General features: G+C 44.5%; 1 protein-coding gene across 2 annotated transcripts in view; it reads right to left on the bottom strand.

Annotated features, from left to right (window-relative positions):
• mpped2a (metallophosphoesterase domain containing 2a) overlaps positions 1 to 21596 on the bottom strand; it is a 69030-nt gene that overhangs the window by 6073 nt on the left and 41361 nt on the right. The gene's annotated exons all lie outside the window — the stretch shown is intronic.

The raw sequence follows: 21596 nt of genomic DNA, 5'->3' as shown, positions 1-21596 counted from the left end.
AGGCTGAGTTTTTTCCTTAACTGTGAAGCGAAGCCAGACACACAAAGGCAGTGTAAGGCAGGCCTTGACTTGGCAGCATTTCTGTTTGAATATTTTCAAAGTAAAAGCCATCACAGATTGACTGGTAATAACTTTTTTTTTGAGGAAATTACCAAAGTCCAGACCTCAGTGACCTCATCACGCCCATGGCTTAAAACATGCATTAAAAGATCCTTTTGGAGCTCAAGGAGAAAAGCTACAGATCTATTCTTCTAAAAGGTTTTTTTAACCTCATGTACTCGCACAAGGACAAGGACGAACATCCAGACACATCCGCTTAAGGAGGGACTTCTTGCCATCGTGTCCACCCCTGATCTACACTCTAGATACTTTCTGTCTAAAGTGATGAACATCAGAGAGTAGGTTCATCTAGACAAGAGGAAACAACGTCAGTAAGTGCAAACAAACAGCTCAGAGTCCGATCGGACACAGGTGCTGACAGGCCGGGCACAGAGGTGACGCACTGTCCTACAGATCTACAGACAGGTGACAGGAAGAGGACCGAGAAGACTTAATGTGAAATTAAGTTTCTAAACTGAAAACATCAAACCCTCACTGACTGAAATATGTTGAAATTCTGCAGCCTGGCAAAAATGAAGCATTATGTTAGCTCTGATGTCGCTCAGTTACATTTATATTTGACCAGTATTTAACTGCCGATCAATTTCTATTAACCATGGAAACCAACAATACAGGATTTAAAAAAAAAAGCTGTGAATATGGACCTTCAGTTTGTTTAAACATCTCAGAAAAGCAAATTAATAAATAAATTACAGGCTGTTTGGCATCTGTAGTCCCTGGAGGACTTTGTGGACCAAGGTGTTACAAAGACCACCTTAAATGCATGAAAGATGAGAAAATGCAAATAAAGGAGACAAGACACCCAGCTGTTTGAAATGGTAAAAATAGTACCTATCAAAGATAACTAGAAAAACCAAGAGGACAAAGCAGGAGCGATTGGTTTGATGCAGCAAAGCATTAAAACCACTTTCAACTCAAAGACTCACAAACCACGTTTGACTAATTTTAGACACCAGAATCTCTACGGCCGACTGTGCAGGCCTGCTAGGCAAAGAACTCAAAAGTGAATTTCTGAACAGCAGGGAGCCACATCATGTGTCAACACTCCCCCCCCCCACCCCACCCCCCTCCCCACCCTCTCTGCTACTGCACATCCAGATTGATTGACAGCAGACGGGCCACCTCCGGCAGCCTGGATGGGAGTCTGCAGCTCCGGGGTGACAGGCGGCATCCCAGCCTTCTCCAGCAGGCACAAAGAGATGCTCGATGTGAAGGAGAGGGGACGAGATGGATGGAAACAGATGGAGGAATAAAACGAACCATACAGAGGTAAGATGTAGCGGCAGGGGCGGGGGGGAAACCGAGGGGAGAAAAAGAAATCGAGTAGAGGCCGGCTGATAAATTGAGCCTTCATTTATCACAATAGTGGTAATGGCAGAAGAAGGCTGACAACAGGGGGAAAGAAGACAGATTATCACCACATAATACCTCAGTATACAAGCTGACCTACTGCAACAAGCCTGAAATCATCTTTTAATTCTAACTTCACTTTTAGAGAAAAAGAGTTGCTCATAAAAAGAAGATTTTTTTTTTTTGCTCCCAGGTCACTTTGGGGCAGAGTTTGGTGCAGCATCAACTCATTTAGTGATGCTGCAGCACTTGGGGTTTGACCGAGGGGAAATCAGGGCTCCACAAACATCAATAAGCTTTGTTACAGTGAGGGATGGATGCTCCTGCACAAATCAATACTTATTGTTCGACAGGAGGGCCGAGAGGGGCTAACAGGAGCCGGAGCAGACTCGAGATGTGTAAAACATGAGATCCCAATCCCTCCTGGTTCATTTAAAAAAAAAAAAAAACACAACCGAGCTTTAAAGAACCTCTGCAGACGCAGAAAGTAACCCATGTATTCAGCCCGGCGAGAGAAAAGAGCATTAAAACGCAGTCCAAGCAGCGGCCGAGCCTGTTCTGGGTCTGGTGCTCGAGCAGTATCGAGTGATTCTGCGCTCAGACAGAAAAAGCGCCAGACCTGCAGCTCGCTCTTTGATTTGCTCGCTCAGTCGTCGCCGCGCTCTCTCGCTCGGTGGAGAGCTGAGAAATGAGGTTAAAAATGAAATGTGAGGAGCGTGCGGGGGAGTGAAGGCCACAGACTGAACTGATTAATTAGAACTAATCACACAAATCGCAGCTAATGGAAGTCTAATGGATTACTGGGAGGACTTCTCAGATGGAAATAGCGCTGCTGGAGAAACATAGAGAACAGTGAATCAGAGCGGCGCTGGTCTGGTCAGCCGGCTGTACATAAAAAGCACCAGCAGACTATTCATCTAGCTCTCGTTTTTGACTAATAGCGACAAGGCCAAACTTTGAAAAATAGCCGAGTGCGTTTATTTCCCCACCATTCAGAAAACAAATTGTGGTTTCTCGCAGCAGAAATAAATAAACATCTGGAGGGTTGATTCCGCTCCGTGTTTCACATGTTTTCTCCCACACAAACACATTCATCTGCAGAGATGAAACATGACCCCGGACAGGCGGCGTGGATCCAGAGCCAACCGAAAAAAAAAAGTTCTGACTGAATGCAGAGCTCGCCGCTGCGGCCTCGACGCCACAATGGCCCCATTGTTGGCTGTCTGCCTATGAAATATACCTTCCATGCAAGTGCATTTGTTAACCTCCACCAAGATTAATGACACAGCGGTCACATAAAGGAGAGATTGTTTCCTGTGTGGCTGTGACACTGCTTTTATTATTATACCGTACTGCTGTGTGTGTGTGTGTGTGTGTGTGTGTATAGTGGGCAGAGTGCACGTCCAGCAGCTTCTGAGTAGGATGTGAGTGTTGAACAGAATATACACCACCAGTCTGTTCTCAATGTATGTATGGCGACCTATAGAGTGTGTGTGTGTGTGTGTGTGTGTGTTATTATCAGACTACACTTGGAGCCCTGTCTTTGCCATGACACTCGCCATCTGGAAGTCGTCGCCGTGGCAACAAAGGAGAAGCGTCTGGAGGCAGACACAGTGGGAAGTAATGCGCCGTCACAGAAATAGAAGCAAGGAGAAAAAAAAAAAAAAGAAAAAGGAGGAAGGAGGTGATGTTTAGAGAGAAGAGAGAGAGTTTTTTTTTTTTTTTTTTTTAAAGGGTAGGTCCGGCGATAATCAACGAGGTAAGATGCGGACGCAAATCGGAATATGTGCATTCCTGATTGCGTCGACTCCCACGAGAGGAGAAGCTAAGGAAGATGTATTTTCTAACATCCTTGATAACCAATATTTTTATTAAAGGAACAAACAAAAAGCCAGTAAAACCAGTGTAACCATCGTAACAGGAACATGTAACGACCCCCCTGCCCCCCCCCCCCCACCACACCACCATCTCCTGAGGGAATCAAAGGATGGAGAAACAGCTCAGGCCGAGGAGAGGCAGAGGAGGTGAAGCAGACAGAAGCCGTTTAGCCCTCGTGTGCAGAACGTCAATATTCAATTAGGCCGGTGGACATCATTAGGACGACGGGGCAGAGTCTCCCTGGGCGTGACATCGCCTCTTAACCCCCCCCTGCTCCCCTGGAACAGCAGTCTCTGGGCCCCTAGACGGGCTATGATACCCCAACAACCCCCCCCACCACCACCACCACCACCACCACCTAAATTACACACCCATTGACTGCATTCATATGAAAGTGTTACTCCATTACATTAAACTGTTGGACTGATTATCACACAGCAACGATTGTAAACCACAAATGATTTTGTTACAGATTTCCATTTTGTTTTGTTGTTTGTTTTTCTGCAAACGTCCCGGGAACAGTCACATCAGTTATTTTATATTTTGTCTTGTTCCTTGTTCCACACACATGCACACTAACCATTATTTACCCTGTCTGGATCGGACTGTTTACCAAACACAGAGCAGACCTTCAGTCACCTCTGGTTGCGTCTCACTCGACATACAGCTGAGACAAAGCAGTGCAGACCTCACCACCAACCCTGAACCAGCAGAGACTGAGTGTCCTCTTAACGACACCTACACACACACACACACACACACACACACACACACACACACACACACACACACACACACACACACACACACACACACAGACACACACAGATATACAGATATACAGTCAGACATTTCCCTGAAGGGTGAAATACAGCTCTGTGGATGTGTGTGTATGACGTGTGTGTTAAAAGCAGAGATAAGATCGAAACATGTCTCAAGGTAAAGTATGATCCTCCTCCCTAAAAGCCAGAGAACAAGTGCACCCTGGGATATGAGCCCCGACACTGAATACAAGGGGGAGCGACCAAGCTGTACCGTGACCAGCACAGAGAGAGAGAGACAAAGTGTGTGTGTGTGTGTGTGTGCAGGTCTAGCGATCCATCGTGTCTGACCTCTGAGTCAGAGCGGCCTCGGGGTCAGAGGGGGGAGGGGCCTCATTGATCAACCTGTCAGAACCAATGAGGAGGGCCATGTTAATGGGACTTTTATAAGCCCCGTGGGACGCACCACCTGACACTCAGGGCTGTATGAGTATGTGCAAAGCAGAGTGCATACCCTGTGAGTGTGTGTGTGTGTGTGTGTGTGTGTGTGTAATCCCAGGGTCCAGGTAGCCTTATTAAAAGGAGCCAAGTGGAGACTCTGGCTGGGTTTTGACAAATGGCCTCTCAACACCAAGGCCACCTTTGCAAACTTTGGGGACGAGGTAGAAGGCGGAGTCACAAGGGTGAAGGGGCCGTGTTTGTGTGTGTACATGTGCGAGTGTGTGTGTGTGTGTGTGTGTGTGTGTGTGTGTGTGTGTGTGTGTGTCTGCTCTGGCCCGGCACTAATAACCTGTGCCTAGTGACTGATGGAGTGTGGAATGGATTAATCTCACTGCCGTCATGTTGCCAAGCTCAGAGGCGCTAAGGGTTAGCCACCAGACTTAGCCCGCTTAGGAAAGGCTACTACCATGGGGACGGGGTTGGTTAACACACACAAACATGTAAACACACACACACACACACACACACACACACACACACACTCCCCAGGGTTTGTCTCCACGCTGAGATGCAGCCAGCTGCAGTTTGACCTGCCGGCCGCCGATGTAAAACAACCGCTGCATCAGCCAGAAGACACCTCGCAGCAAACACAGCTGCTCTCAGCGACCCAGCAGCTTCCAGATATCTACTACACACACACACACACACACACACACACACACACACTCTCACTGACACACTCAGTAACACACTGGTCTTCAGTGCATGTGAAGACAGAGAAACTAGGAGCGAAGAAAGAGGAAAAAGAATGAAGAACGAGGGCAGGTGACCTTACATTGTAGCAGGAAATCGAATGAAAGAAGTAATGTTCACAGTGTAACCCCTCGCCATCATTATATATCCAAGAGACTGACACACACACACACACACACACACACACACACACACACACACACACACACACACACACACACACACACACACACACACACACACACACACACACACACACACACACACACACACACACACACACACACACACACACACGGTCTTTATAGCTGGAGATACACCTGATTCAAAGATCACAGTAACTGAAACTGGAGCATTAACACACTGGGGCAGCACATCTTTGCATGTTCCTAGTCTCATACAGGTGTGATGATGTCATCATTGTATAAGCTCTAGTTTTATCAAACACAGGACTGATTGATCTACGTGTTCCTGGTTGTTTGAAACCTGCAGGTGTGTGTAGGACTTCCTGTCTGTGTGTGTCTACAGAGCTGGAACAGGTGGGGCTCGGGAGGAGCAGCTCCGCGTTGTGGGAACATGGATGTGTCTACATGTGAACATGGAAATCGAAACACTTTGAAATATGGATCTGGAAGCCAGGAGGAAACCAGAGACCAGACTAATAATGAGGAGCGGAATCAGGGTCCTATTCAGAGAGCCTGTATGGGGGCTGGGGGGCAGGGGCCGAGACCCCATTCAACCTGCCCTGAGACACAGGGACAAGGGTCTCATTACCCTCCTCCAGCCCCGACCTCGGTGAACTTGATCCTGGAGAACAATGTAGGAGGGGGGAGGGAGGCAGGGGGAGGGAGGATAACATCTCTGGGAAATAAGTGAGCTCTCCTCGCTGACGATAACTGACAGGCAGGGTTTCATTTCCCCGCTCTGCTCTGAGGACCGGAGCTGCCCCTGCCCCCCCCCCCACTCCTCCTTCACGTTTCAACACAGACAAGGTGATCTGAAAACGGAATAAATGCACTCCGCTCGTTACACAGGTGTGTCTTTTCAGGCAGATTCAAAGCTGCGCCCTCTCACTGCTTTTCTTCGTCAGGCACAAAGGCCACCGCTCCCGGGTCTGCAAGTTAATTAAAAAAAAAATATAGATTTGAAAAAGCCGTTTGAACACCTCAAACTTTCATTTAGGACTTTACAATATGGAGAGCTGAAAAGCGATGAAAGAAAATTATTGGAAAAAGGGACCATTGTGTCTTCTGGCCTCTGATAGTCATTGTGCCGGTTCAGGCTCAGCGCTGAAGGTCTGCTCCTCTTCACGCTCAAACAGGAAGAGGAAGAAAGACCAAAACAAATTGAGGTGCTTTGACATGAATTAGCCCGGAGCGGTGACGTCACAAGTTGGGTTATAATACAAACTTTTATACTTTAATAAAAGCCAGACTGAAGTCTTTCACTGTTCAATTCAGAGTCCACATTTTCTCTCTCTCACTTTGGAGAAATAAACTTGAAACTCCTAAGCTAGCCTTCATCCCTTTTATTTAAAAAAAAAAAAAAAAAAAACCTCTCCAACAATCTGAAATAACACTGCTTTGTTTTTGCGGTTCAAGGTTAAAATAATGAGAGAAATCAATGCAACTTAACCGTTAACAAAGCTCATATTCTTCTTCTTCTTCTTCTTCACAGAACATGCTCATGTTTGGTCTGAGAGTGGCACAATGATAGTTCATGCTAATGTAGCCTCAAGCTGAGATAAGAAGGGCGCAACAAAACACCTGACGCAGCTCTGAGCTGGCCGTTCACACTGAAAACCTAAAAACCCTTCAGCGATGTACAACGAGGAAGTAGAAGAATAAGAAGGGTGTGGAGGACATCTTTTCTTCTTGGGAGAGCAGACTGAATCCAATACATCACCTCCCTCTTTTGTCCTTTTTATGGCTTCTTGCAAGATGTTTTAACAAAGCCCTAAAGGAGGAAAGTGTTTGTGCTGTTACTACCACCATTCCTCCTCTGTGCGTTACCTTATGCAGGTGAGGCTAAACAGGGGCGTGGACGTCCCGCATCGCACTCCAAGACTGTAAGCGCCAAATAACTGAGTTTTCAGATGGAAGATAAACACGTTTGTTGGTAGCTAACGAGCCCAAAAAGTGTCACACTGTCTTGATTTTTGACATTTTTATTTGAAAAGAATTGAAATAATATGGCAAACATTACACCTTATAACATACCATAAAGGTATAAGGTATTAATATCATTATAGTGCAGTCCTAGCTGTTCCCTTATGGTAAGTTTGATGCTTGGAGAAGATCTATGGTTGGAAAAATAAGCTGTTTCCTTTAATTCATTTGCTGACAGTGTGACGGGATTCTAACTAAATTCTGATGAGGGACAAATTGATTGCTTAAAAATGAATGAAGTTAAGAGGAGTAAGGGTAGGTACGGCATTTTGTAAAAAGAATGAAACCACATCCAGTATCAAGATTTGGTTACCAATGAAGCTATGGCTACTTTAAAAAAAGTTTTTAAGATGGAAATGATTCAAGAAGTAACACAAGTCTTAGAAAATGTGGTAAAAATTCTCTGACATCGAATGTTGAGATTTTCTTAAGATTCAGGGCTCAATAAAAAGCTCAGATTTAAAACCTTTTATATTATGTTGAATATTAAAGAAACCAATAGCACTCGACTCGCTCTATCTCTTAAATGATTTTCAATCATTAGAGACTTTTGGCTTCTTCCTCTTTCACTGCTCTCAAACTTCTCTGGCTTCAGCTTTTGTTAAAGGAAGCGAACATTAACAAATCAAAGTCTGCGCTGTTAAATGACATTACTGCTTCGATTATATCGGTATTTATCTCTGCTGCTGGGTGGAAATCACTTCCCTCCAGAGGATGATGAGAAAGAAAGCAGAAGGTTCTCACAGCCTCCTGTCAAAAAAAAAACCAAAAAAAAAAAAACCCGGGAGCAAACCCTGCCTCGTCCCAACATGACAGACCGAGCAGACTTTACTGCAGGGGATCAAAGGTCGAGGGGGGGGGGGGAGACGAGGAGGGGGCGTTAAAGGCAACAGGAAGGGCCACAGGGTTAAGCCAGTGCAGATACATGGCACTCTGTTCGTGGTCATTGTCTCGACCTTACAACGAGTGGATGCTAGCGGGGGCACGGAGACTCAGCAGCAACAATGAGCACAGGAAAGAACACAAACTGCCAATGTTAAGTTTCATGGGTTTGTACTCAAAGAGCCGGAACAAAGAGCTGAAGTAGGCAGCCCGAAGAAAGACGCTCAAGAGACCTACAGGCACACCCAGAAAATATAGAACTAAAGATGCAAAGAGATGTTGAAGAGCAGTAATCCCTTTAGGTACCTCGTTCAGATCATTTTCAATGTAATCGATAAAGAGTTTACAGCAGATATTCTGATTCATATTTTGGGTCACACTGCATATAAAGATGGATTTACTACTTTTCAGTTATGCACAACTCAACATAAGTAAATGTTAGATTTTGTGCAAAAGAATGAACCAAACAAGAGTTGTTTTGATACTGATGCACTTACTAGAAAACATTAGAATCTACCAAAAATACGGGATCTAGTTTGCAAGGGCACGTCAGCCTGTAAACCGATGTTTAACATAAAAAAGATCATTCACCGCGGATCAACTGACCCATGCAGCTTCAGCACCTTGCACAGTAAGTTGTGCTGTGCTGAACAACGGTTGCCAGGCAATGTATCACGTGACGACAGCGAACAAACAGACCGCATTGTTCACAGAATTCAACGGCAATCACAGCGAGAAAAATAGAGATGACTTGACAAAAATGACAGCGGAAAATCCCACAGATAAATTGTTCCTCGGGCAAAATTGTTCGGTGTGCCAGGTTTTATTTTTGAGGGTTTGCACTGTTATACATCATGTGAACATTATTTATTTCAAAGAGGAATTGGATTCTCATTCAAATGGTAAATGGACTTGAGCTACTCAAAGCACTTTTACACCGCAGGTCACACCTAACCAATCAAACACTGATGGTAGAGGTTGCTATGTAAAGTGACCATCAGTATTATCAAATCCCATTTATGCACATTGATACCCCGCCAACGAAGCAGCGGGAGAACCTTGGGGTTAAGTGTCTTGCCCAAAGACACATCGGACATGTAGCTGCAGGAGCTGGGGATCGAACCCCCGACCTTCCTGTTGGGCGACGACCGACTCTGATCCACAGCCGCCCCAACAATCTTCAGAGATCCAGATCGCGACACCCCGTGAATACCATTTAGGGAACTGGGTAATGTGATAGGTTACTTACACACACACTTTTTAAAGTCTACAGGATGAATATATTTCAAATTGGTCAACAATTCTCTCTATACGACATAAATGTATCACAATCCTTCAAATACTTTGTTAGATATAACAACAGATTTTATCGTCTGTTGCTTGACTGACGCTGATCACAGACAAAGGTCGCGGTTTTCCCACCTTTTATTTACGACACTACATCCCCGCTGACACCTGGGTGTTCCTACCACCCACCTCGGTGTGTCTAAATGCAGCGAGCGGAGATAAGCAGAGTCCCCTCCTTGCTGCTGAAGCAGTGCAGAGGTCAGCAGGAAGGAAAGGAAGCACTGCAGACCGATGTGAATGCTATCACCGCCGAGCAGAAACCAATAGGTACGCTGCCCTTCTGTTTATGGAGCTGTCGTAAGCGCCGTGATTGATGGCTCAGAACAGACAATCCACGTCTCCCTCCCTCGCGGTGCGGTGGGAGACAAAGTGTGCGAGAGAGATTTTGTGTGGGGAACATTGGGGAAGACGAAAAACAAGTCGATTGTTCATTTGAGCCATGAATGATTCTGGGGACTTTGTTCAGTTTCCCACATGGCTTCTCACCTTCTGGACATTTTCCTCTAGTTTAGGTGAGTGTTGGGACTCATGTGTTGTTACCTTGGTAACAATGATTGGGACTATTGAAAATGCCATCGTCCATGGCCAGTAGCTTAACGTTTTTGACCACTTAGCCCTTAACCATCACAACATTTTGATCACTTCTCTGATGCACGCATGTGACTTAAACACAGACACATTCTTATATTCACGTCTATTTTAGGTCTGCTTCCTTGGTACATTCTGACCTACATCAGTCAGAGACTTCAAATCGTTGATCCCAGGACCTTTACTTACCATCTGTTCCCAAAGTCAGATCTGAACTTTAAGATCACAGGCTCCCTGTAGTTGGAACCAATTATAAAACGACTTAATGAGCTGGTACCATTGGAGAAAAAAAAAATGATTTGATTTAAAGGTTTTTGGATATTTTTCTATAACACACACATGCTGACTCTTAAACATTACAGCCATATGAAGTTATCTGTCTATCAAATCTATTATGTGTATGTTGCCATTCACTGCACATAATATCTGAATTGTTCTGTATAGTTCACTCCTTTATAGTCCAGTTGTATATACCTCTTATTTGATCTATTCTGTCTTTATTTTTGTACGACCTACTGCTACTTTTCTTGTGTTGCTGCAACGCCTGAACTATTAGTATTATCTTTATCTTGAACATTTCGTTCCCAAAAGCACTGGCATGACTTTGCATCTTTAACAGCAAACCTGGGAAAACACATCCACAAGGACTTTGTACTTCCCGAGGAATTAAGTCACAATAGCTCCAACTTAGGCCAAACACTGATGAGGGGTGATAAGGTCCGGCTTGTTCTAGCTGAAGGTGTTGGTACCCAGAACATTTCTTTAAGGAGCTGGCTTTTTGTGTGGTGACAATGTGATGTTGAAACAGGAAAGGGCCTTACACAAAGTTAGAAAAACACTATTGTCTAAAATACTGGAGCTCCCTTTAGAGGAACTAAGAGACCCACACTGTGGAAGCAGTGTTGTCGTCACACACGGTTCAATAATGAATCCATGGAGTATACAACAGAGTAATCCTCACTGCTCTTACACATGCAGTATATAGAGGACCAACCTTTATGTGCGGGTTGCTTTTAGAGGATGCTATCTGCAGGAAATAACACCTTGAACATCTGATTGAGCTCCTCTTTTTTCATTTCTCTCCTTTATCTTAAATCATTAATGCACTCTTATTTCTAAAACTTGCAAGAAAACTCAGCGAGAGCTTGCACCTCTTTTCACTCTATCAAAGGCCTTGCAGCACTTAGCATCTCTATGGTCGTATCCAGACATGTTGTCATTGATGGCATTACTTATTCATCTGAGCTCCAGCAGAGCCAGCACTTAGGTTGGTGACCTTTCACACCATTGCTCTATGGAGAGTAATGGCCAGGAGAGCAAGGTACGCTTTGAGCTGGAATCTATGTTTAGGATGTTTAAAAAAAACAAAAAGAAGAGGCACTTGTGGTAAAAGGTGCAGCTAATGTAGGGCTGCTACACCTCAGGCCACAGCAGCTGGGGACACAGGGCTTCCTCTGCCTTTCAAATATTTATCCCCTCGTAGCGTGAGACTCAGCATGGGACAGAAAACAAGATGAAGTCCTGCTGGGGCGCCGGGATCTGCCAGTTTACACACCAGCACAAACAGAGCACAGACAAAACAAACAGACGAGCAGATTCAGATGTCAGACACATACATTCGCCTCCTCTGTGACCACGACCGCAGTTTGAAATGGATGGGGAAACCTGGAGTTTAAAGCGTCGCCTCCGTTGAGTGAGCAGGTAGCCTCAGGTCGGGTTCAGGGGGAGAGCAGGGGACCGTTTGCTGACAGATCGCCCCCGACTCCCCGGCTGGTAGCTGAGCCATCTCGGGCTCCCTTCCAGGGGATTGTGATTGCATTTCATAGCCTCGAGCGGCCTCCTCATGTCATGTACCCCTCCTCGTGTCGCAGACATCTGGTTAGCTCTGGGCTCTTCTGGACTCCCCTGTGCTCCCCGCTGTGCTGGATCGTTTGATTAAGCCTGCATCGCTCGTCATCAGACTCAAAGCTCCTTCTTTCCCCCATACCTGCAGACTTGCTTCCCAACTGCCTTGAAATCATATAACAACCGCTATACGAGTCTCTGTTATCCAATTTGGAACAGGGAAACTGGCCGGGTGTAAGCAAATTCAGAGGGCACAACTGGGCTGTTACATTTTCCCACCCAGAATTTACACGAAGCAACAATCAAATAGTCAAGAATTCCCCTCAGCCCTTTGTTCTTTTTTCCGTGGAAATCCCAAACCAGTAAAGTTTTTCAAACCACTCTGCTAGGCTACAACATTTTCAACTAAACAACAAAGATGACGAAATTTGATGGGAAGGAACGCCGTCAGATTTTGAGCGGCATTGCATCAACAGGAAGCAAGCACAAGTCCAGACATACTTGTGTTGAGTTGAATAAAATTGAGAAATTCTCAACAGGTTTTGACTTTGTTGTCAGTCGGTCTATTGAATCGTTGAAGCTGCAGATTTTAATGCAACACTAAATTACCCAACCAATCAGAAATGCTCACTGCAGCAAGCCCCACCTTTCAACGTCATATACTTCTGGAGGATACCTGCCGCCCTAATACAGGGACATTTAAAGGTCTATGATAATGTCACTGGAACTTAAAATGGGACCCTGGTCACGGGTTGGAAGTTTATCTATTCACACAAAAAGATAAAATGACGAGCTCATACAAAGAAGACATACTGGAGGTAAATGTAAAGCTGCACATTGATAAACTATAGCTTGAAATTAAGGGAATAGGGGCCCTGTTGCTCAGGGTTGCTAATCAGAGGATCACTGGTTGGTTCAAGTCCTGAATTTTTTCAAAATTGTGGCTGGTTGCTGCAGGAGAGGTGCCAGTTCATTTCTGAGCATTTTCTTAAGCAAGGCATCGAAACCCCCGTCGAACTGCTTCAGGGCGCTCGTCTTTGGGGAGCGTCCTAACTTTGACATCTCTCCATTAGTGCGTTCTCAAAGGACTCTGGGCATGTTTGTATTTTGGCCCGTGTGTGTAAAATATGAAGATATACTTTATTCTATTAAAGTCAGTGTTTTCTACGTCATTCCTGGAGCCTTTGAGTTCCTCCACAGGGAAATTGGCTTTTAAGTTTTTATTCAAATGTGTATTTTATTGACCAGTTATAAAATATGTTTGTATTAAATTACTGAGGAGGAAGTAATGAAACAGCTGTTCATGAGCTGTTTTCCTCCCTGCATGTTATTTTTGCAATACTGGGGACCTTTTATTTATACGTCTTAATTACCTAATGTTTTATTCTCACCTATTTACCATTTTTATTCCTATTGATATATATATGACACTCTTTTTCATTATAATAGTTTTTTAATGATATATTCTGTATAACAACAACAACAGCACACCTGAATCTACCCGGGGCACAAATCAAATATTTCTTGTTCTGATTTTTCTGCCTCTCTTTTAGATTTTAACAAATTTCTATATACTGTTTAAAATAAACTTGATGTAAGATTCCTTCAAAAGCAAAACAAGATCCGCCCTCCAAGAAGCTCCCGTTTGAAGGATTTATTAACGAGGGGGCGCTCCTCAGTCCTAGGAAGAGCATGAGCAGCTTGTTTTGCTTTTCTTTACCTATACCTATGCGCGTGTATTTTTTGATTTTTCCGTGGTTATATTCCTTCAACACATCATGCATGAACTGACGACATGTAACCAAACAGAGAAAGATGATTTGAAGCGGAATCAAACCTCTTGCCTACCTGCCCCATCACTAAGCTATTCATTATCAAGGTGACCAAACTGCACGGCCGTTAGTTGCAATGCTATTCCATTTCCTGTTAGTTAGTGCAGGTATGCTGTTAACGGGCAAGGCGCCATTAATTCTGCAGGTACAAAGAAAGACGTGGCCCCGTTTTCAGAGCGCTGTGGTGAAGCGGTGCATCACCGACACACGGCCGTCGTGTTCTTTAACAGGCCTCATAGGAGAAGGAGACTTACAGTGTGTTTACACAGAGGCATCTCTGAGCTGGTATTAATAATAGAGCCACTTAGCATTCAGAGGCAGCGGCCTCAGCCACGCTGTTTGTTTCACAGGTCATTAAATTTATGCCGCAGCCCTAATGTTCATTACAGCAGCAAACTGGCCAGGGGTCTGTAACACTCGCTCACTGTCTTTAATCCCCCGCTGTATTCCTCACACCGGCTCTCTTTTCATCCCTCGCTCACATCTCAGTCCATTTGCTCCAAAACAATCTTTTCCTACTTTAATTAAAAGGATTGCAGCAGTGTGTCCAGGTTCCTCCCCCTCCCCCCCCCCATCCCCCCCTCCAATGTTGACGATACTTTTCAACCACGGCTCACAGGCAGAACGCATAATTTAAAACACACGCTTGGACAAACATTTAAGGGTGGAACAAATCTTTGTGTCACCCTTCAGAGGTGGCACAAAGCTGCTGCTGTTAGGCAAGTTGTGCCAGTTTCACCTTCTGAAAAAAGCTGATCCGTGCTCGGGGCTTAACCGCTGGTTATTCTACCGCCACCCTGTGAACAAACCAAAGTCACTGCGCTGCCAGCTAACAGAAGCTGGAGGTCAAAATGAAAGACAAAAGATGCACACAATGTGAAAACTCATTACAAGGTTTTAGAGAAAAGACGAGAGCAGAAAACAGCAGGGGGTTCATATAAGCTACCAGGGGAACATAAAGAAATTAGTTTATGATGCTGGAGAATCCTCCCTCTTTCTTCTATTCAGCACCTTTTTTTGCTTCTCATTAATTACTTCAGCAGAGAAACATCAATCCAACAATAACACAAAAGACGACAAGCACAGCAAACGGGAGGAAACAAGCTAAAAAAAAAAAAAAAAAAAAAGCAGTTCTGATGGGGACTAAGTAGAGGGCACGTTAAACATGCAAACACACACCAAAAAAATCAAGATTCACGTTGCAGCCAAAAAAGCAGCTCCGTCCCACAGGCACCAGCCGCCCACCAATCTCTCCAGGATTCCTTAATGCGACTGATTATTCTCTTTAGAAAGAAAAGGAAAACACACACACACACAGTCCTGCAGGAGGGAACACAAACAGTTTAGGGGGCGAGCAAACACTCTGTTTAATCTAATTAATCCACTTGGAAATGTAGCGCACTTTGAAGGCCGACTCTACAGCCGCCGCTGGAGGAAGCAAACAGCGATTGGGCCGCAGAGGGACACTGTAAAATGATTCTTTATAGGAAGGCGTTGTGTGGGTGGGATAATACAACGGTTAACGCATCGTGTCCGCTCAATGGCTTTAGTCCTTAAGGACCAAGATGAACAAACTCACTGAAGAAATACATAAAAATTAAAGGCATGCAATCCCATTGCAAGTTTTTTTTGAAGATAACTTAAACTTAAACTATTTTTCTTTTCTGTGTGTTTCTTGTTTTCTTTGAAAAGAGTTACAAGAATCAGGACTCCAAGAAGAAGTGATGAGAATTTAAAGTAGTTTACATTTTAATTTAAAACTAAAATGGAATGGAGCGCTGGTGGCGCAGTGGTTAGTGCGCGCTCCCCATGTACGGAGGCTGTAGTCCTCCAAGCGGGCGGCCCAGGTAAGAAACCGACCTGTGGCTCCTTTTCACGCATGTCACTCCCCACTCCCTCTGATTTCTGACTCTATCCACCGTCCTATCTCTCCAATAAAGCCATAAAACAGCCCAAAAAACCCCCCAAAAAATTGTATAGAATGAATTCTAGATGGTTCATGGACTTGAGCTTGCACATCGCTTTTCTAGTCTTCTGACTACTCAAAGTGCTTTTACCCCTCAGGTCACACCTACACATTCACACTCTGATGGTAGAAGTAACTAATCCAATTCATACACATTCCTACGCCACCGACGCAGCAGCAACTTGGGGTTTAGCGTCTTTCCCAAGGACACATCGGACATGTGGCTGCAGGAGCTGGGGATCGAACCCCCGACCTTCCAGTTTAGAGCTGACTGACTCTTCCACTGAGCCACAGCTGCCCTTAAATCTAGCCATCTATCTCTATAAAAAGTAGATGTTTTCCTGCTCTCTCTGTGTGTCTATGTGAGTGCATTAGTCTGTCATTACATGCATCTGTTGCCCCTTCTGCCGGTTCAGGCTGATTCAGAGTGTTTTCAGTAAAGGATCAGAGGCTCTGTGGAGCGTCCAGTCGTGTGGCTCTCTAATTAAAGCTGACGCTGCCGCTGAAGCTCGCCAGCCCACCCCCCCCCCCCCCCCCCCAGGTCAAAGATCACCACGCAGCTACTGACACAAGCAGGTAGCCAGCCACTGTGAAATGGGCTGAAAAGCAGCCCCCTCCTCCACCTCCTTAACCTGCGTCTGCTTTTCCTTCCCTCGTCCTCCAATTCCCTTTCCACCGCTCCTCTCCAAGTTTAGTCCTGACAAGAGAAAGAAAAAGAAAAAGCGCCTGCCTCTACACATTTATCCACTCAATGACATGGGAGAGAAAGAAAAGAGACAGAAGAGAAAAGAGGAAAAGAGGGAGGGGTGGAAGGGGAACGGGCTTTCAAACAGCTGCAGCAGAACATCTATAGGAAACGCACTTCAGAGCACTTTTCAGGGCGGTGAAAGAGCGGGAACGCCCCAGTGAAGGCCGAGGCCATCATCGAGGGCCAAACATGTCACAGGCAAAAAGAAATACGGGTTGGTGGAGAAATTAACTTCCTTGTATGCCGCTCTTATGAATGATCCTTTCTGGACAAAAGCGCGCTGTTGACCTTTGCATGTCCGTCCTTTAAGAACAAAGTGGAACTGGACCTTGCTGGTTTTTCTCCAAGATAAAGAGAAAAAAAAAAAAAAAGCTCTGGGGAGGACCCTGGTGTTGAGGTAGCGCGAGAAACTGTGCTGAAGGAAGCCATTTATCATGATCACAAGAAAAAAAAAAGAAAAAAAAAAAAGAGGCCTGAACGAGAGTGAAAAAGATTCCCTGATGTATCTTGGTCAAGTGCAAGTGAACCCGAGCTTGTAAATAGACGTCACATGGATTCAGAGGTCTCTTGTTTACAGGTCAGAGCTGTAGCAGCACGTCGACCTCGAGGTCAGACTCTGAAGGCTGCAGAGGAGGAGAATCAACAGCGCAGACGGTGCAACTTTATCTACAGTGTTTTCAGCCTTTATTTTCCTGCTGCTTGGCTTTCTAAACACGAGGAACTGCCGGCTGTCAAGATGTCAAAACATCCTCCTCCTCCTCCTCCTCCGCCTCCTCCGGCCTCAAAAAACCTCAAACTTTGAGCGTGTAAATGCAATCAACTCCAGGAATAACATAACACTCAAAAAGCTCTACTGCTGTTCCTCTTTATTTGTGGAGGACGCAAACTCAAGATGCCAGAATTTTGAATTTTGATACCAAACAAGTAAAGCTCAAACGATATCGACACCAGTTTTGATGCCACGGCAACAACAACTGACTTCCTGAGCAACTGTTTTTTTTTTTTACACTGAACATGTAGCAACATGTGTGTCTTTCTAATTAAGGACATTTTATGACCCTCAGTGTTTGTGCAGGGAAGTGAAGCTCACACCTCACAGTCAAACATTTAATCACAGATTATGATATTTTGCAGAGACCGAAAACGATGCAGCACCTGGTGAAAAAGTACAAGTAGAAAACAGAGAAATAGAAACATAGGTACGTTTTGGACACACCTGCACTTATGTGTGAAGTGGCTTGTGATAGCTCAGGTTTATTGTGGCTCCCTGGGTAAGTTAAAGTCCCAATCGGAGGCATCTTTATTCCTCCGTATTCCTTTAAACTCTCACTGGTTTGGGAGATAGCTGTCATCTAACTAGGAGGTAAGAAAACATCAATAGAGAGTCAAACTATCGGATCAAATTCAGACACACTGACAGCAGCTTTACATCGAGACCCTCCATGTTTATTGTCTGTGAAATAGAAATTGCTTGATAAGTTGTTTGGCATTATCAGTGCCTACACATTCAGCTATGTTGAGATGTCTTAAAGAGAAACATTCAGAGTTTTCAAGCACATTTTACTGCCATTATTTTTGGTGTGTGGGTGCAGAAGTATAAGAAATTAAGAGCCAGAGCGACGTGTGTGTCTATCTCCCTGCTTGCCATAAGGACGAGGCCATCGACATGTCTCCGAGAGAGACTCCCACACTCTCTAAAAACACACAGACACAAGCAGAGACATGCAAACTGACAGGAACAATTACCTCCCAGCCGGAGGCCCCGTGTGTGTACTGTAACCACAGTCTGTCCACACCGTCAGGGACAAACACAGATCTGACCTCAGAGCAGCGCTAACAGTCTGCTTCACAACTCCGGAGCATGAAACACACCTCCGGCTGAAACACAGCTGTCTCTCTCCATTATCTCACATTATTACTTTTATTCACAGAGCGGCGACAGGAGACACCACAGGAGACTGTGCAGCTGACATTAACGGATTAAAGATTCGAAATTCTTCCATTAATAAGGCTCAGAGGAAGCGAGAGCGGGAGGTCAAAAATGAGCTCAGATGTGACTTTTGCCTCTTTATTTTTCTTTTATTAAGACTCAGATGTTGCCATATTGTGCGGCTACCAAAGATAAAAGTTCACACCAGAAGATGCTGTGCAGCCCTCCAATCGATAGCCTCCCCAAATCCTGACACCGTGTGATGTTTTCCAAATCGATACCAAACTAAATGACTCATCTGTCTTTTATTGGATCTGCCACAGGTGTCGAGAAAGTGTCAAAACAATACTCAAAGTGTCTTGATTAAAAAAAAGAAAAAAAAAGAAAAAAAAAAAAAAGAACAGAAAAGAGGATTTAAAGCAAAAAGCAGAGAAACAGAGAAAAGAAAAAGAAGAGCAGCTGGATGACGTCTTTGGCAAATACAGAAATTTATGTGCGGCAAGAAGAAGTCTGAGGTGAACAGTTCGGGAAGCTAAAGGAAGCTCTGTGTGTGAACGTTTCCTCCAGAAATATAAAAAGTTAGCCAGTGTACATCTTTTATGCTAATTTTATGAAATACTCCAGCAGATATCTTCACTGAAGATGACTTTAATAAACAAGAATAAACGACTAATCAAAAGAGATTATTTTCCTTTCTATATAATCGTTTGGTTCCCTGGATCTAAAGCAGTATTCTTTTTCTTTTTTTTTTTTTTGCTGTGTCAGCTCTTTCCTCGGCTCGGCAGTGTTTGATGGAGCTGCTGGCGTTCTTCTGGCAGACCTCTGGCTGCCTGGCCTGTGACTGATGCACACGAGGCCACGGAGGAGAGCTTTATTAAACGATGGCGAGGAACCATCACTCTCCCTCTTGACATATTGGGGGCTCACCATGGGCTGGGGGTGGGGTGGAGCGGTACAGTGAAAACATTTAGTCCGTCTGTATCGAACTTGTTATTTGAAAAAGTCTGATTAGATTACGGAAATGTGCTAATGTAGATTTTGACTGCATGTTTTTGTCGCATAATGGAGTTTCAAAACTGTTTGTTTGTGCATGTGGGCCCCTGTGTGTGTGTGTGTGTGTGTGTGTGTGTGTGTGTGTGTGTGTGTGTGAGAGTGTGTGTGAGTGAGTCATTTAGCAGGGAGCACTGTGAGCCGTCATACTGCAGAGAGCGAGGGCGCCATGATAAATCCATCACTTTACCCTCTCATTCACTCCTCTGACACACACTGGGGAAACTTTACACACACACACACACACACACACACACACACACACACACAAACACACCCCCACACACACACCCACACACACACACACACACTACAGCTGCAGACCTGCACGGGAAGACCTCCTCCTCCTCCTCCTTCAAAGCTTCATCCCCAGCAGCAGGAGGCTCCATACAGTCTGAACCTCCCCGCATCTGTAACCTGACGACAACCTGCAGCTGCACCCATGGGTGCACCAGGATGAGCCAACAATAACAACAACAGCAGCAGTAACACACAGGCTAAAAACACACACACAGCAACACAGCACAGAGTGTTCATCACAACCGGGCCCCGTTAACAGATGCTTGACGACTTCTATTTTGTGCCTCATTAAGTAAAGGTGTCACATCTTAACGACAATAAATCATTATCTCATTAATCCTGAAACATTACTGTAATTTATTTCACCCCGCTGACGACTGAAAACATCTCATTTCAGACTAAGTTTTTAGGAGAACTGAAAAAGAAAGATGGCCGAGCTTTAGCTCAACAAAAACATCATTTTTAAATGACTGGTTCATTATAAAAAAATATTCTATTATAACTAAGCGGGTAAAACTTTCAGCACACAACTCTTACAAAGGCAGGAAGGAAATATTGATTGAACAACGAATAGATTTGCAGATCAATATTCTGTCAATCGAGGCGTTGCAGTTTTATTTCAATTTTCCCAGACAAAAACTTAAATGTACAAAATTCCTAATGCGAAAAGTAATTCTAGACCTATACTATCCCGGGAAGTATGTGATACTAAAATGACGCCAAAATTGTTAAAACACTTTAACAAAAATAATTTGTAAAACTTTTTAGTAAAACTCGGTCAGAGGTGTCGACCATAGTGTGACATTTCAGCGGTTCAGAAAAGTTCCATAAAACAAACTCTCTGCAGAGTGAGAGAAACGAGGGCACGGCGAGCATGAAGCCCTTGACTTCTTGTTGACGGACATTTGTCAGGACCCATTACCTCATCGGAGGTACGGCTGCCATGTGCTCACACTCTGACGGAGAAAATAGTGTGTGTGTCTCTGAGTGTGTGAGTAATGTGTGTCTGCGTGTGTGTGTGCGTGTGTGTGTGTGTGTGTGTGTGTGTGTGTGTGTGTGTGTGTGTGTGTGTAGCGGGCAGACAGCCAACACAAACTGACAGAGGCTGGCGCCGGCCAAGAGGTGACTTAAGGGTGATTAAGCTAAAAGCGGCCGACACAAATGTCAGGTCTCAGTGACACAGACGAATGTAAACAACATGAAGCTGTTTTAAAAAAAATCTAAAATATTCACTTTCTAACGGAGCGGTCCAAATATATCAAAGCTGCAAACATAAACATACAGACAATGTTTTTTTAATTATAATTCTTCAAAATCATTCAATCCTTTTTAACGCACCACAAATTTGAGATGGAGGTGTGGAATAGGTAGAAGAAAGTGCATACTGTACTGTATTTGTATAAATGTTTCATAAGTACGTCTTTGTTTTAAAGATGAATCTCAAAGCTTTTTGGCCCTATATGACAGGAGCCACAGGTCGGACTCGAACCTGGGCCCATCCACCAGTCAAATAAAAATCCAGCATTGAACACACCCTCAAATATCTCTGCCCTCCATGTAATGAAAACAAGTGAGGCTTAAGATGCTGCTATACAAACTTCACTACTGTGTATCTCTCCCCTCTCTCACTCCCTATT

The sequence above is a fragment of the Labrus mixtus genome, chromosome 1 (genome assembly GCF_963584025.1).
Source record: "Labrus mixtus chromosome 1, fLabMix1.1, whole genome shotgun sequence".
NCBI classification, from domain to species: domain Eukaryota; kingdom Metazoa; phylum Chordata; class Actinopteri; order Labriformes; family Labridae; genus Labrus; species Labrus mixtus.
Note: the sequence above shows the minus strand (reverse complement) of the source record. Positions and strands in the feature narration are given on the sequence as shown.